General features: G+C 34.8%; 1 protein-coding gene across 5 annotated transcripts in view; it reads left to right on the top strand.

The window, feature by feature from the left end:
• Positions 1–17,092, top strand: part of Dcc (DCC netrin 1 receptor) — a 1,081,241-nt gene that overhangs the window by 433,423 nt on the left and 630,726 nt on the right. The gene's annotated exons all lie outside the window — the stretch shown is intronic.

The following is a 17,092-nucleotide window of genomic DNA, read 5'->3' as shown; positions in this document are numbered from 1 at the left end:
ATATGTTACATGACATTAATTTTTAAAGTACCATGTTGAGAGCCATGAATTCTATTTCTCCTGACTTTGTAGATCAGTGCAGTTTAGTTCAGTTAAATGTTTATTGAGCACCTACTTTGTGTCTGTTACTATTCCAATTATTTGGAATTCATCTGTGAATTATAAATACTAATATCTATATCCTGATAGAATTACATCCTAGAAGATGGGGAAAGACAAAACTAACACATAATAAGTAACTAATAGAGCATAGTAGCACATGCCTGTAATCCCAGTATTCAGGAGACTGAGGCAGGAAGATCATTCCAAGTTCAAGGCCAGTATGGACACATAAGTGGTGGCCAGGCTGCCCTACACAGTGAGACACTGTCTCAAAACAAAATAAAACAGAAACAAAACAAAACAAAAAAAAAACGCCCAAAGCACAAGAAACTAACATAGTTTCATACTAGAGGATTATGAATATAATAATAAAAAATAGAGACCAAACTACAGGGATAGATGTCTTGGTGGTAACAGGATATTCCAATTAGACTTTGTTTGGAAAATGAGATTTAAGGAAAACTTTAAGAATACCAGGAGGTTATTGTTGCAGATTTCTGGGAGAATAGTCTAGGCATAAGAAATGGGCAGTGAAAAGCTCTAAGACAGAAATAAAACTGACAGAGTCAGAGCACAGAAAGTGATCAATCAGTCTGTCAGGGACAGACAGACCAGGCGCCTCTGCTACAGCACATGCACACTCAGTCAGGGAGTCCTGGGAAGAGCCTGTGATGGCTTAGGGAGGCTCTGAAGGCAGCAAACAAGCAAGGTTGGACGCCATGACTTTGCTCATTCCACTCTACACAAATCTCGTATCTGAAAGCTCCATATTGGGGACTTGTTTTACTCTATAAATAAGAATTCAAGAGGATAAAAAAGATTACCTCCTAAGAAATCTGTGTTCATTTTGAACCATGCAAACTTATAATTTAGTGAAATTCTGGATATTCATCCACATTCATTCAGCAGTAGCCTCCTGTTATAGTAACTCAACAATAGTTTTAAAGTATAGTTTTAAAAGCATAAAACTTTTGTTTCAAAACTTTATCAAAATTAATTAAAGTTTGGTAAATTCTGTCTACTATTTAGTATGAGCATCAAATAGGCATGAGGCACAGATTTTTCCACTACAGTAATATCAATTTTGTAGATTTTTTTTTTATAGGTACCAAGGATCGAACTCATGACCATGCGCTTGCAAAGCAGGCACTTATGTCGCTGCGCTAAATCCCCAGCCCCCAGTAATATAATTTTAATAATGAGTTCATATAGAAATTGCCAAGAATAATTAAAATAATTTTTAAATTTATTGCCCTTTTATTGTTCACTGACTTAGCAAACAGAAACTAGCTCTGAGCTAAGTGGTACATGTTTCATGTAGTTTCATGGGTTTTTGCAAAATAAAATTGTTTATTATTATTGATTTAGTTAGCAAAGATAACAGAACTGATCTTCTGAAAGACAAATGACAATTGTGAATACCATTTGTTTTTTTCAAAATTTTGAATTTACACATTAATTTTATGAAACCACTTTTAGATCTGCCATATGTATAGAACTCTGCCAGAGCTGAATGAGAATACTCTCTTGTTTATCAAGTTTAACCATCTAAACTAAAAGTTTGGATAGAGCATTCTGCAAGTATTCCTCAGATGAAATTCATGGCTACATATCTTTCACTGACAACTAGTTCACTTTAATGACTGCATGCATCAGGTCCACCTGTTGGGTTACTCAAGACACAGTTTTGAAACAAGTTCTTCTTGGCTATTCTGATAAACCACAGTACTCAAACTCAGAGACCCATTGGAAGTCTAAGGAGGGTGTTGTTGAGCCATAGAGATCGATTTGTAACTGGGAGTTTTGAAATCGACAAACCAAGAACATTTCTTCCAGACTTTATAGGAGGTTTCTAATCTCAAATGACAAAGGAATGTTATAAAGCAAGTCAGGATATCTTTGATTAGTGAGCACATTACCTGTCCAATTATAATGAGTTGACTTTAGCTTCTGAAAACAGCCAGGTCAGATCTGTTTCTTTCCAATACAGAACATCCAGAGTTTATGTTCTTAGCAGACTCGAGGAGATTAAGGAAAACTAAGCCTCACCTATGCTTCCCACTGTGTGGAGGAGCGCTGGGCTTCCACACATATGGAACTGCCTTAGGCTGTGACATTTTCATGAGTGCCCTTATCTCTTTGTAGCATATGAGTTCACCTTCAATCAGACTTCCAGGGTATGAATTTCCAAGCCCTTCTTAGGGCTTAAAGTTTTTAAACATTTTGAACTTCTAATTCACCTAATGATACCTCAACTCAAAAACATGACATTTAAAGACAATATTAGCAGTTCTTAGGCAATTTTTCTCATCTTACAGTGTGCCTAGGAATTACCTGTAGAGGTGGACTAGGTTGTAGCTAAATATCTTTATTTACAATACTTACAACAAACACGCATACTAACATGCCATTTCTTTACCAAAACATATAAGGCTGAATTTTTATTTAAAAAAAAATTAGTACTTTGAAACAAAACTTATAACAGGTATTGTATTTGAATGTATTAATTCACACATGTATTAATTGATACTTATTTTTTAACTTGCTAAATCCTATGTAGTTTAAATGGTGGTTGGATAAGATACTAAGTAGTATGGTAAATGTCTAGTGTAGACTAGACAGGCAAGGAAATATGGACAGCTCCTCTTGGTCCTCGTCATAGTCTGAAAAGTTTATATTTATAATCCCATAGTTAATTTATTGGCATTTTAGCAAGTTACTTCCAATTACCACTTCCAGTGCAACCTACGCAAAGAATAAAGATCTTAAGTCATATTTATAGTTAGGAGGAACAAAGGGAGTCCTAAGTCCAGCCAGACAGTGGTTCATTGGAACAAAAGCTTCAACCCAGAGCCCAACCTGAATTTTATTAACTGTTGAAGAAGGGAGAGTCTTGACAATGAGTGACTATTAGAAAGGTAAGAAGTACCTGAGTGCTGTGAATGAGGCTAAACTGGTGGCCTGAGATCACCTCTGCAGTATGCAGAGGGAGGGATATACAGAAAAAGTAATCTCCATAACACAATTGAGGTAGCATCTAATGTTTTGAGTTGGTGCTTCAGTTTGGATGTGTAAATTTCTCTGTCCTAGAAAATCATAGGCTCCTATCTCAAGGCTTATCCCAGTTGACAAGTAGCTTTTCATCTCCAGGGCTCAATCATGTGTTTTGTGAGTCAAGGGGCAGGGAAACAGTTTCAGAGATTAACTATCAGCACCTTAGCCAGCCCTATTTACATTGCTTAGAGTCAATTGAAGGGATAAAGAAATGGTCTAGCAGGCTGTGTACATATCAATACATGGAGTTAGGGCCAAGTTTAGCCAGAATGATTACTCTTTATTCCAGGAGAGTCATCCAGGTGGTTCTCCATAAGGGAATACCTCTTTTGTTGGTAAAAATGACATAACTGACACGCTATGTGTGTTTACACACATATATACATATACATATATGTGTTTATGTATGTGTGTACATTTGACTGTTCTTTCATGTGATTTCCCAGTATTAAAACAGTTCTCTCCCTTTGTAGAATTCTGTGAGGCAGAACGGTCTGCATTTGGAATTTCTTAGTTCTGTTTTTTTTATGGGTAAATAGTTCTTTAAACACATTTTAATTGGTAATTGATTCACTAACACGCATGACTGGATTTAAGTTATTTAACATTCTATGAGTATTTTATAATTAGGAAAATTGGAATGGTGAGATATTTAATATAATACCATTTATGGCTGAGGAAGTACTGGCTGTTTCAATAAATCCTGAAACAAATTTCAGGATTTATTTACATTACAGTTCCCTTTGTTTCCAAACAAAATAATAACTCAGTTTTAAAGCACCATTGAGAACATTAGATCATTTCAAAATGATTTACCTTCTAGTTTTTTTTTTTTTGCATTCCAAACTTGTTTTAATTCTAAAATGTGGATTTTTAAATGCAGAAATTTTGTTGATAGACATTTGTTTCACTGGGAGGTTAAAATACACACATACACACACACAACATGCTGATTTCACTGCAGTACATATGTATACGGTTGTATTTTTTCATGGAATATTTTTAGAAAGCAGATTTTGTTTTGATTTTGCCTGTGGTATCAGAAGATCCAATTTCCAGCTGCTGATTTTGACCCTGGAGCTGTAATTATAGGTTTAAAGAGAAACTTCTGGTTAACAAATTGAAATGATTCAAAAATACATTCACTAAAATATTAACCATATATAAATATACACTTGCATTCACTCATTTTAAGGTATGTGCATTTCTTAAAAGCAAATGCATTTCAAGACTGAATTTTACTGTATCTGCTTCAAAAATCACTCTAATTTACTCAAATTTTAGCATTTAATTTTATCATAAAAGTATTTTTTCATCATGGCCTAGTATTTGTCTTTCAAAGAGGATTCAGATAGACACTATGGAAAATCATGAAATTAAGTGTATATTGTTTTAAAAATTAGGCCAACAACAATTTTTGGTTTAGTATTTTTCCTTCTCTTTAAATTATATGTAATTTTCATTTATTTGAAGTTTCCAGTGATCTTGAGTTTTAATATTAAAAACTTCCTTCTGTTTTACCAACAATACTTTGATATTTTTAATGAAGAAACAATTTTAAAATATAGTTCCACTTTCTTCCTATAGAACATGAGGTACACTGAACATATATTATCCATTTTTAGTGACTGATGTATTTGTAGTCATTTAGGAAAATATTTGCATGTACAAGTAAGAATGACAAGGTTCTACAGTCATGTGCAATGTTAGTGATTGTCCTGGATATTTTCTTTAGAAGATTGTAAGAAAAAAGAAGGAATTTTATATTTAACAGTAGTGAATGGGTAGATTATTACACAATTGCTTATTTTAAACTCTCCAATACAGTCATTTAATAAATATTTATTCAGTTCTTAATATAAACCAGAGATTATATATATCATGTAAAGAAAGGAGAAAAATGTTTCCTAAAGAATATTAATATACACAGCTGATCATATTATCACCCATTAGGTGAGGCTTCTTTTATTCAATTTAGATCAAAATTGCACATTAGCAAAGTGCTGTTCCCATGATGTCAGTGGTCCCTGGCTTTGAGTAACAGTGACTCCCAATCTGTGCCAGCCCTTAGTGTGTCAGAAGTGTCCTAGACGCTTCTATCAACTCCTCAGCTGCTGAAACTCTGACTCTCTGGCAGCTATCTAAAGTTCACCCAGCAGACTGTGCTGCTCTCCTGGTGCTCTTTTCTGACCACTGCAAGTTGCTGCTGGCCTCCACCAATTGCTGCTGTCTCTCGGTTGTTGCTGATCTCTGTCAGTGAGGAAATCTTCAGGGCAAATAGCACCTAGTGTTACCACCTTTTATTAATGCAACCTATTCAACCTACCCTTCCTTAAATGTGAATCAAGAGTGGAGTGGACAAGAAAACCATTTCATCAAGCCTTGATTGGGGCTCATACTGTAGCATAGAAGGGTAGCATATAAAAGAAGGCGCTCTTTTCCACTGACCCAGCGAATCTGAGGAAGCAGGGTCATGCATGTACACTTTTCTGCATTTGGACCTATTTGAGGACTTTTGGAAAGTAAAATATCTTAGAAATCTTATTAACTATATGACAATGTCTACAAAGACTTTTTATGTAGTACGAGAAAGGATAACAAATAAATCTACCTATCCAGTAATTTGTGAGAATAATGCACAGTACCTTTGTTTTTAACTGATAGCAAAGTTCTGTATTATATTAACTGATAAAGCAGATGCCTGTGTATGCATGTATGTTCAAGCATGCCTATACATGTGAATGATGGAATTGTCTTGCATCACAAAAATGGGCTGTAGTTACTCACCTAATGAGGCCTGAGACAAGCAAAAACTGGAAAAAGCTAACTCTGTCTCACTTTGCTCCTGAGACATCTTTGTCTTCTGTACTAATCAGTGGTAATGTGTCACATTATTGTGAGTGACAATTACAGGCCTCTTATTAGAGGATGTGATTGCATGACTAGACAGATTGATGAGTGGATCAGTGTTTGCCAAGCTTCTGAGTTCCTCCTCCCAACTCTCCACTGACATTAATGAATATTATCAAATATGTAGTATTTAATGTAATCCAGGTAAAACTGCTTCACTTGGCAAAAAGAGTGTATGATTTCTTTGAAACTTATGTTGAGAATGAAATTTAACTTGCCTCTCTGAAGTGTGTCATCATTCTAGCAGAATATGTTGCTGGAGTGTGTTTCCACTTTCAGATTGCACAAAAATACCTGTGACACTGAGGATTAGATGGGACATTTTCTGTCAAGTGAAATGTACAATAGATGGACAAAGTATTTTACTGAAGACTGTCAGGTTAAAAGCTGAGTATTAGACTCCAGCTCCACATCTTACATCTCACAGCCTGCATCTGTGGAACTTGTTTTCTCATAGGCACAGACATGATCAACAGCAAACATATGAACAAACTAGATAGCATCAATTTGTTAGATGCCAAGAAGGAAGTAAAAATGGAAAACCAGATACAATAACTAACGTTGTGGAAGGTAGTTTTGGTAGAATGATCTATGCAGGTCTTTTGGAGGAAGTGGAATTTGGGCTCGTCCTGATCAATAAGAAGCAGTCATCCATCTACATCTCAAAACACTGAAGGTCATATTAAGATTTGAAGTGATGGTAGAGGAAGAGATTTGAGGGTGAGAAAATGGAAGTTACAAATCTTTTAAACCAGAAAAACTTGGAAATTTGTTGACATAAAAGGGAGTTTTGATTTTATTCTAAGTACACTAGAGAATCTTAAAGAAGAGACATAATATTTTGCCTCATGCTGGTGAGAATCAGGACACATTTTTAAAGGAGGTTTTGAGAAATCTTGCAAAAAAAAAATGAATCTAGGGATTTAAGTGACTCCAATTCATGCTCAAGTTGAAAACAACTCTAACAGAGCAATTCCACAATAAATTACTTAAATAGGAGTCTCCTTTCATGTTTTCCTACAAGGGTCATACAGTCTAATGCAGGGAACATAGAAAAATAAATCAATGTTGATGTTTAGGTGTTTGGTTTCAGCATCCAGATAACTTAAACAAAGGGATAAACTCAAGTAGCAGAAAGTTTGAGTAAGTCATTGTCTTTTCAATTTGTAAGGATTGAGGTTTTGTTTTAGATTTCTAAGTGAATAATGAATAGGTAATAAGATGGTTTAAGTAGGTAATACGTTTAGTACTAGAGTCACAAATTTCCAAATATTGATTGTATAGGCAATAAGACCTAAGAAGTGATTCTAATAATATATGAGAAGTCTACCAAGGCCTCGGTTTTATTTATGTGTATTGTGAACCATAAAAAGTGGGTCTATAACATCTCTTTCCGTGAGATTTTTATAGAACTCTTATGAGTTTCAAAGAACAAAACCAAGCATACACACAAGCATAAAGTATAGTTAAATTTGTTAAGAAAATGAATGTCTATTCAAATACTTTAAAACATTTTTGCTAATTGCTAGGTAAGTAGTTCAAGATTGATTTAGTGATAAGGATGTAGAAGTTTTTCTTTAATATGCTAAACAGAAAATGCTTTTTCGGGGAATGTGGTGTTCTTCATACCTATATTTAGATACCAGAAGAGCAAACGTGGGGAATGTCAGGAAGGCAGGTCTGGCCTGTGCATTGAAGCAAAGAAACACAAAGTTTGAAGATATTCTGGAAATGACAGTTTTTGCACAAATATATAAAAAGGAGCAAGTATTTTAAGATTTTAACAAGAATTTTAAACACTTTATACAAATTTTTAAAGCTTTTTAAAATGTATGTAGTAACTCCATCGCCATAAACCACATTACTTCTTTTCTGACATCATTTCTCATTTTCCTTCATGAGTCTCCTTTTATTTCATGCATTTAGCAAGGGAAAGTAAATATCCACATGATATTTATCACCATATTCTGCAGCCTTTCAGCACTCAATGACTATTAAAACACCATCTGCATTGCACACGTGCTGGGCCCAATTGTGTCAGTTGCTTATGATGCCAATTTTAACCCGGTTGTCAGAAGCAGATTGCTAGAACAGATCTGAAGTGTTTTTCTACTATTTAAGGATTGACACAGGTGAAGCATAGCAGGAGACATATAGGGAAAAGGAGAGTCATTATGGCTGACTCACTTTTCAGTAGTTTTTCTCTAAAAGAATATTAATGTGATACAATCTGGCATTTACAAGCATGGACTATAAAGTCAGATGTGCTGATTTAAGGTTACCATCTACCAATTGAATTACTCTTGACAAGTGAATTTATATCTCTTTGCCCAGTTTTCTTGTCTATAAAGTGGCCATTCCATAGTGTTGAGCATAAAACAGAATAATGGATATAAAATCTATAAAATATTGCTCAGAATATAGGAATGTTCAGTAATCCCTTCTACTCTATATCTACTTTTCCTGATCTGAGAATTAGGAATGCCCAAGAATGCATCATTAGATGAATCAGAGTCTGTGTATCATCTACTAAGGGCAAGCTTCACTTAACTCTTGGTAAAATGTTGTATAATATGGAACAATATAGCACATCTTTTAAAGTGAAGCAAACTTTGTCATTTTGCTCTGTTTCTATAAGAATCCAAGGAACTATCTACACCTTTTCTGCTTTCATACATGGGATAATCCATTTTTTTCTTCCACTGATGGTAGAAAGTAATCAGGAAACTTCATATTCTTCTTAGTGAGGTAAAAATGGAACTGAATGTTACCATTTCTCTAAGATTTATTGGTTGATTCTATTTTATAATAATTCATGTGAAAGCACAAAATGTCAAATAAGTTTTATATAAATCAATTTTATATGGCATTCCAAAAATACCATATGGTATCCTGGGAAGAAATGTGAATTGGAGTTAGAAAATGTATATTATGGGTGTCTTTTATTAATTAATTTTATTTATTGAAGAAATATTTCTTAGTAATTGAATTATATTAACTACTGTTCTAAGTGATACAGCAATAAAACAGCAATCACTTATCTTACCTTGTAAGATAGTGATAGTAAAGCAAAAATTAACAAGTGAACAAATACTGGCTATCTAGCGATCAATGCAAAATATACAAACTGAGAATGGATCAAAATCAATATGAAAGTACTTTTTGGGTCCTCAACAAATACTAAAGGTACTTCACTTTACATGGGTCATTTAAGATTTTCTGGATTTTAGTTTTCGCGTGTATCAAAATATGTATGCCTTTGGGGGGGGTTGTGTTTGTAATGAGGAGCATGGGTATGATTTAGGGATTCTAATGATTTTGAAAGTTTTATTTGGAACTTACTCAGGGCATGTGCAGTTATCTTGCATTTTAAGACAAGTCTTCTCCTTTTTTTTTTTTTTTTTTTTTTTTAGTTAATGTGTTATCCCACTGTATGTTTTCTTCATACACATACCTTGCCTTATAACTCTTGAATTATTACATGGTACTTCTAAAGAATATGTAATTATTTTTTCAACTAACTCACCATTTTCTCTGATGATTTATTAGTCCAATATGCATTGAGTTTATATCCTTTACCAAGAACTACAATGGAAGACTTACATCAGTATTGTTATCTAGTATTATCAAAAACAAAACAAAACACATACACAAAACAACGACAACAAAAGTACAGTTGAAACAAATATAAATTAGTCAAAGAAAAGGAACAAATCTATGTGAGTTAAAATATTTGTATTTTTAAGACTACGTTGCTCCTCTTATTCATAATTAATTTTTTTAAACATAGAAAAAGTTTGAGCTTAATTTGGACATTTGTCATGTGGTGATGTCTGTGAGAGATCTGATTTCAACAATCCAAAGTCTCTGGACAAGAAGTTCTGAATGAGTGGTTTCATATTTGTGCTTCACAGTTAGTATATCCATGGAGTAACTGCAGAAAATATCCTGTGGTCAAAGGAAAAGAATGGTTTGCCATTAAAAAAAAAAAAAAAAAAAAAAAAAAAAGGAAGTTTTCTGCCTAACACAATGCAGAGACCTGTCCAAGAGGTATTCATCTGTGCCAGCATCTGACCTCCTGCTTGACAAGATGTCAGTGAAAAATGAATTCACTGCGTTGCATCCTAGGTCCCTTGAGGAAACAAAGACATAGACAGGACAAAAAATAAAGCTTAAATACAGAGTTTAGGCTAGGTCTGAGAACAATTTCCAGGAATTTTCCATATGTTACCATGAAAAGGTAACACCATGTTAAGAAAAATGGGCTAGCCGATTGGTTTATGTTGCTTCATTGGATTCGTTTCTGAGAACTACAGATATTGTGAAAATGATTATGTATGTGTGAAAGACAGTAAGAGATAATTTCATTTCACTATGGATGATCTCAGCAATTTTCCTGGACCCAGTATAGAAAACCATCATAACACATCAAAGCAATGGCTCAAAGGTAGCAATTACTTCACTGAGATGCTATCATGGTTCCAAATGCAATGCATCCATAAGCCTCTAAGAAAGAAATCTTGAAAAGTTGTTGAGTAAATGCCAGGTAAGACACAACTGCATAATTACACTGGGAAGCTTAAGTTACTATGCACAAATTCTATGTAAAATGCAACTTCTCCACATAGGGCATAGGATAGAGCCACTGGGATAAATTTAGAATTATAAAAAGAAGAACTTAACTGAAATTCTGCTTCATCGAGCCTTTTTTTTATACTAGGACTCAAACTCAGGACCTTGTGCTTGCTAGTCAGGTGCTATGCTGCTAAGCTAGAGACCTCAGCCCCTTTAAAAGAGCCTGTATGTATAAAGAACAATTCATGAATCAGGCAGTGCTCATAACCAGTTTCAGAGTGATCAACGTGGGCAGGCATTTGCAATTAAAAGCAGAAAATAAATAAACTACTTTATAGAAAGGCATTTGCCTTAGTTGGGCATAATCTGGTAGAAAATCCTTGATTATAGCATAATTTGTGGTTTCTGATGGGATTTATGTTTTACTGTTTAAAGCCAACTTCAATTAGTTTAAGTGGGAATGCAAATGCTGGAGCAGTCTCAGCATTAGACCTGTTAGGGTATAGATCTCAGAGTCTTCCACAGACTCCCTGTTCTCATAGAAGGGGCTTTGAGATGTGATTGGATTATGGAGCGTGATAAGTCACTGATGAGGTTATGGCTAAACTGTCTTGAGAAGAGAGCCTGTCCCAAGTAGGCAGATCCTTGGGAGTGTGGCCTCAAGGGAATGTCTCCTTCCCCAGTTACCCCCTTGCCCTCTGCTGCCTCTTCCCCATGCTGTGAGCAGCATTTTTCTGCTGAGCTCTTCTGGCATGGAGCCACTGGACTATGGACTGAACCATGAGGCAAGGTGAACCTCTCCTTCTTTAAATTGTGGATCTTGGGTACTGGGTCTCAGCATTGAGGACATTAAATAAATCAGACTCCCTTTTTTAATTGTTGTTGTTGTTGTGTATTTGTTTTTGTAACAATAACAAAGACAAATGACAATGAAATTAATAATTTCAGGTTTCAGTTATCCATGACAGAGATTTAAATGATTCCTGGCAGCTAATAAGTTCCCCCATATTATTGACTTCTCTCACAGGAAGTACGAACTGAAGAAAAACATCTCAATATTTTCTTTATGGCTGTTGAAGAAAAAGAGTTTAATGGATAAACTCAGAGCCTCAAATAATTAAAATGTAACCTGTCATCCCACCCTGTTTGTCAGGAGTTACTTGTCTTAGACTTTTATAAGACTTTGAAAGCATTTCATAATTTGTGTCAAGGTTTTTATTCTAGTGTGTAAATTTGGAAAGATGAGACAGGCTGCTGATTGAACCACAAATGGAAACCACTGAAGGCTGCCCTCCATCATGGCCAGTAATCATGGGGACTGCAAGTGTAAGTGATGGATATTCACCGGACATTTGTACAGAATAGAAAGCTCTGGCTGGGTTTTACAATCTTTCACAGGTTGTAAACACCAGGAGTATTGCTTGGATATTTTATTTTTACTCTGTAAGGAGTCAGTGTGTCTGGCTTCATTAAGACTTGTTTGTATGATGAGTCCTTTTCTTCTAGTAAAATGTACCCATTTTTAGATGGAATGCTTTCTACAAAAATGGGCTGTTTAGAGCCTACTGCTGTAATCATCATTTCTCTTTCCATCTGTAACATTTGTGAAATCTCTTATATGTCTAGAAACGTGTTTCATGATTTCAATTCAGATATGTTTTGAAAGTTTTTCTAATTAGTCATTCTCTTTCTGTATTGGTCTTTGCCATCAAACATGACAACAATCCCAGGCAAAATGACAGTTTTATGACCAAATATCTTCTCATCAGTTCATCTCTGGGAACTATTCTCCTTTCTACAACATACTCCCAACTGGGTAGATTTCTCTAATCAAGAGTGAAAATACAGGCTTACAGAAGGAAAAAGCTGAGTAGCATGCTGTGATTAATTATTGTGTTTCCATGGTTAGTTCATTGGATCATGGCTTACGATCCCAACTACTGAAAAGTTCTCTATGATTTGCTAGTGTGAGCTGCTCTGAAACAGCAAAACCGTCCCCACTGAATAACATGAGCTTTAATAATCTTCGGTGGTTTTGAGCAGGTTGCTTGCTACTTTTCCTCAAGCATGGCACAGAGGCAAGTACACGAATCTCTAAGAATCCCACACTTTTGATATTTTGGATCATGGTTGTATGACTTGACACTAGTCATCATCTGCTGATTACTGTGTCTCATGTTACCTGTGCATAATAAAGCAGGAAAAGTGCTCATAAAGAACAGAGAAAGACTGCTTGATTTCCTAATGTTTCTGATTTTTATTTTTTATTACCAAATCAATTTACGAGTCATTACTACTAGAGTTATTACTACTAGAGTGGCGTGCACGTATCTTGCACTTTAGAATCATAGAAACCTTGCATATTCTCTCTACTTCAGAATTGTTTAGTTGAAATACATATTCATTGCTTTGGATTTTTATGTATTTATTTATAATTTTCTTTATACAATTTTGCCTGTTGGAATAGCCCTATTTCACTGGGTGTGATCAGGCTCTGAATTTATTATTTTTCTACAAGGCTCTGCAGTTGTTCTAATAATTATGTGGGATTGTGAACCTTTTCCCAGTACTTTGAGATTACATATATTTTCCCATATATACTAGGCGGATTTTGAACTTTCAATTCTCTCTTCCTTTCATTTTTTTATGTGAATTCATGTTCAAATATCTTGTGAATCATCTTACAGTGTAAGCTTAGGCATATTCAACAACTTATTTTTGATTTGCTTTTCTTGTTTTTAAGGAGATGCTAATGATATGTCTCAGAAACTGCAAACATGAAGTAAAATCATGCTTAATAAAATTTATCATAATATCTGACCCTTTCTAAGCTCTTGGAAAACATTAAATATCATTACTAAATTCTGAGCATTATTGCATTTTCTTCCTGCTGGTGAATTTCATTTATATTTTGCAGTCAGCTCAAGTGTTCTCTGTGTGTATTCTTGTCTGTGTTCCACTAGGCTTTCAGAGACACTCACATGTCTTAAACTCACTAGTTTTGTAAGAAGCTTCCCTGGTCCCTTCTAATTTTCAGAATTAGTACCGCCCGGCAGGAATCCTTATTCCAGACAGTTGGCTTCCCACTGAGCTGCTGTTACCATCTGCCCTAGGTCATGTCTGCCTCAGTTAATTATGTATTTTCATTCCTCCCTGAGAATAAGCTAGAACTTCTTTTCTGTTTAAAACAAAGACTGACTCCCTGCCGGTCCTATTTTCACAAACCCTGCTAACAGTGGATAGAATTGACCAGTTTTCTGTCTTCTTCCCAAACTCTACAGAGCAAATTTTACTCATAATCAAGGAGGGAAGTGGTGCCCCTAGCTGAGCAGCTGAGATTAAATCCAGTAACTGTGAAGTTATTGTGGGGCCCAAAGAGAGTGTTTGAAAGATCATGGCACAAAAATTCACAAGCTATCTAGCAACTTCTGTATGTGGCTCCAAAACAAAATCTCAATTCTTTTTTTTTTTTTTTTCTAATCCCAATAAACCACATTGGCAAGAGAATATACCCTTAGCAGCAAAGCTCATAAAAAAGTGGCTTTTATAACTGGATCATTTATTAAAATCTTTCTGTGTAGTTTTGGACAGGAAATCTAGCATAGAATTTTATAAGGGAAAAAGGAGCCAAAGGGAAATAGGTTTCTTATATACCTGCCGGTGAGCCAAACTTCTGATTTCAGTGTTCACATTTAAGAAGTTTTATCAGACACATGGGCTTTTCAACTTTATTATCTGATTTTTGGAGGTAAAAAGTAGAATAGTCAAGCCTAGAAATAGTCTTATAAAACACCATACCAGCAACCCATGAGCAAACCCTATTGCTTTTGCATAAAATAAAGTTGGAACTAAACAGAACTTGAGATCAGAGTACCCGGATAGTTCTTAGGGTGGGTTTCTTTGGTTTCAAATCTTCAAATCAATTTTGGATGGCAAGAATATTTCACCACATTGAAGTAAAATCTGCTAAGTCAGAGATTTATTTCTGCATTTTTACTTAAACCCTATGAAAGTATTCCTAACATTTTATGTCCAAGGGTAGAACTTGAGAAATACTTTCCACAGGCAAGGAGTAATCAGACAGTCAAAATTTGGAATCACTCCCAGTTCTTCAGAAGTAAAGTTAATTAATCTGTAAGCACATCATTTGTGTATAAGAAATTCAAGAGAAGTGCAATTAGTTCAGCAATTAGCTTTATCTTTTCAGAAACATTTCTCTAAAATAAGTACTAAAATTTTCTCTCCTGCTCCTCTAAACTACATTTTTAACATTTTTTTTTTTTTTTTAGATTTATGGTTAAACATACCATCTCATTGGTTGATCATGATGAAGAAGAAAAAAAAAAAAAAAAAAAAAAAGGATTAATGTGTCTTCCTACCGAGTAAAGTTCTCTTCATGCACATTTTCAGTTGTCACATGCTCTTTGATCTTAATGAGTTAGGGACTGGTATGTGGTGTGAGCGCGATCTATGAGCAGCTTGGTTTATTAATGCAGCCTTGAAATCTCCCACCTGACTATTTCCTTTGAGCCCTTTAGTCTAGTTGTCCTCCGACTGACGCCTTACTTTCACCAATGCGTTTTGAATGGTGATTTTGACAAAAGAACTCAAATAAAAGTAGTTTGTGAAATGAGACTTGCATATAAATTTTGGGATGTTACTTTTTAAAAGTTAGAAAATGTAGAATCATTTCTAGGGTCAGAGTTCACTTGTTGTTGTTGAATGCATGCTAAACCCAAATGGCTCCAAAGTTTGGTCAAATAATCTAATGACTGGCACGATTATCTTCCATCTTTTTTTTTTTTTTATCTTTTCCACATTGACAAAATGACAGTAGTTTCTTAAGAGTACTTCTTTTTCCCTCCTTGCTTGAGAAGAATTAATTTAGAAAGCACTGAGCCACATCCCCAGTTTTTATTATTGTCTATTCATCTATTTTTTATTGTTTTGCTTGATTGTTTTCAGAGACAGCATCATTCTAAAATGCTAGGGCTTGGCTCAAACTTGCAAACCTCTTAGCCTCCTGAGAAGCTGAGATTATAGGTGTGGTGCAAGTGTGTACACAGGGCGTGCATACCTGCTTGTCACTGTTTTAATTCTTATATTTCAAGTAACAACTGAACAGTGAACTAAAAAGAGTTCATATTAGTGTTTCAAAATTGTTAAGGAGAAAATATACATGAATAGATGCTACAACGAATGACACATGTATTTTATTCCGCGGGTTTAAAGTCTATACTTGTTCTTTATGCAAATTGCCATTATTTCTCTTTGTAAATTGTCATTAACCATGGATAAGAAAAGAATTTAGAATTTATTATTAAATAGCTGTTTTAAAATGACATTGCTCTATTTTTTTTTGTTTTGATATATTTGATTCATAGACCATTCTTGAAAGTTATTCAATTTTAATCAGAATTGATAAGTTTTATATTACCTTAAAAATCTTTAAGTCTCAGTCAGATAAGCATATTGGCCGTAAAGTGGGCCAATTTCTAAGGCACTCCTGCCTGATTAGTTCCCTTTCTTCTGTGCCGGTGGCTTGGGACATAATGTGACATCCAGTAAACTGCAGTCTTCATCGCTCCCTTTCTTTTGTACAGATGTTGTCAATGCATATCCTATAAAAGGATATTTATTTAAAAATACCATCGTTACAAGGTTTCTATTAATATTTCAGCTTGGATTTGCCATTCACCATTGTCTACAAATTAAAATTACCTTGACATTCTTAGCCTACTTCTGTTTTCCAAATAAATTTTAAAAACTGAGTTAAAAAGGAACCTAAAAATAGGTAACACCAATTTTAAGGCTGAAAGTCAATTGACTCTAAATGAACATACTAGAAAAATCTTGTCCATTCAACATATACTTACTGCACACTTCCTCTATGTTATACCTCATTTTAGCTGCTAGGTATTTCAAGAAATACAAGTAATAAATGATGAATAGTAAAAATTAAACTTCTGTGTATTTTTTTTTTTTTTAATATTTGTCTTTTGAGGTAGGGTCTCACTATGCAGGTCAGGCTGGCCTTGAGCTCACTTTGTAGCCCAGACTGATCTTGAACTTGCAAGGATCCTCCTGCCTCAGCCTCCCAAATTCTGGAATTACAGGAGTGCATTACCATGCACGGCTTTTAACTTATGTTTCAGCAACCAACTGTACCACAATTACAATCTTGCAAGTAGATTTTATCCATAAAAAAAGGGGATCATCCTAAAAGTTGAGAATACGTCATTCCTTTTTGTCTCAGCAACATTTTTGAGGCTGAGACAATATACCCCACACTCTCAAGCTAATGAAGGGAAGATTTATTTTAGCGCACATTTGTAGAAGTTTCAGTCCACCACAGCAGGGCAGCCTGGCAGAAGAAATACAATCCACTGTAGGACAGAAAGAAACAGCAAGCCTTTCTTCTTTTCCTTTTTGTTGCCTCCAGGCTAGAGCT

The sequence above is a fragment of the Cavia porcellus genome, unplaced genomic scaffold, assembly GCF_034190915.1.
Source record: "Cavia porcellus strain 051 isolate PalLab524CR breed Dunkin Hartley unplaced genomic scaffold, mCavPor4.1 scaffold_20, whole genome shotgun sequence".
Lineage (NCBI taxonomy): Eukaryota > Metazoa > Chordata > Mammalia > Rodentia > Caviidae > Cavia > Cavia porcellus.
The sequence above is the reverse complement of the archived record's forward strand: the minus strand, read 5'-3'. Positions and strand labels throughout refer to the sequence as shown.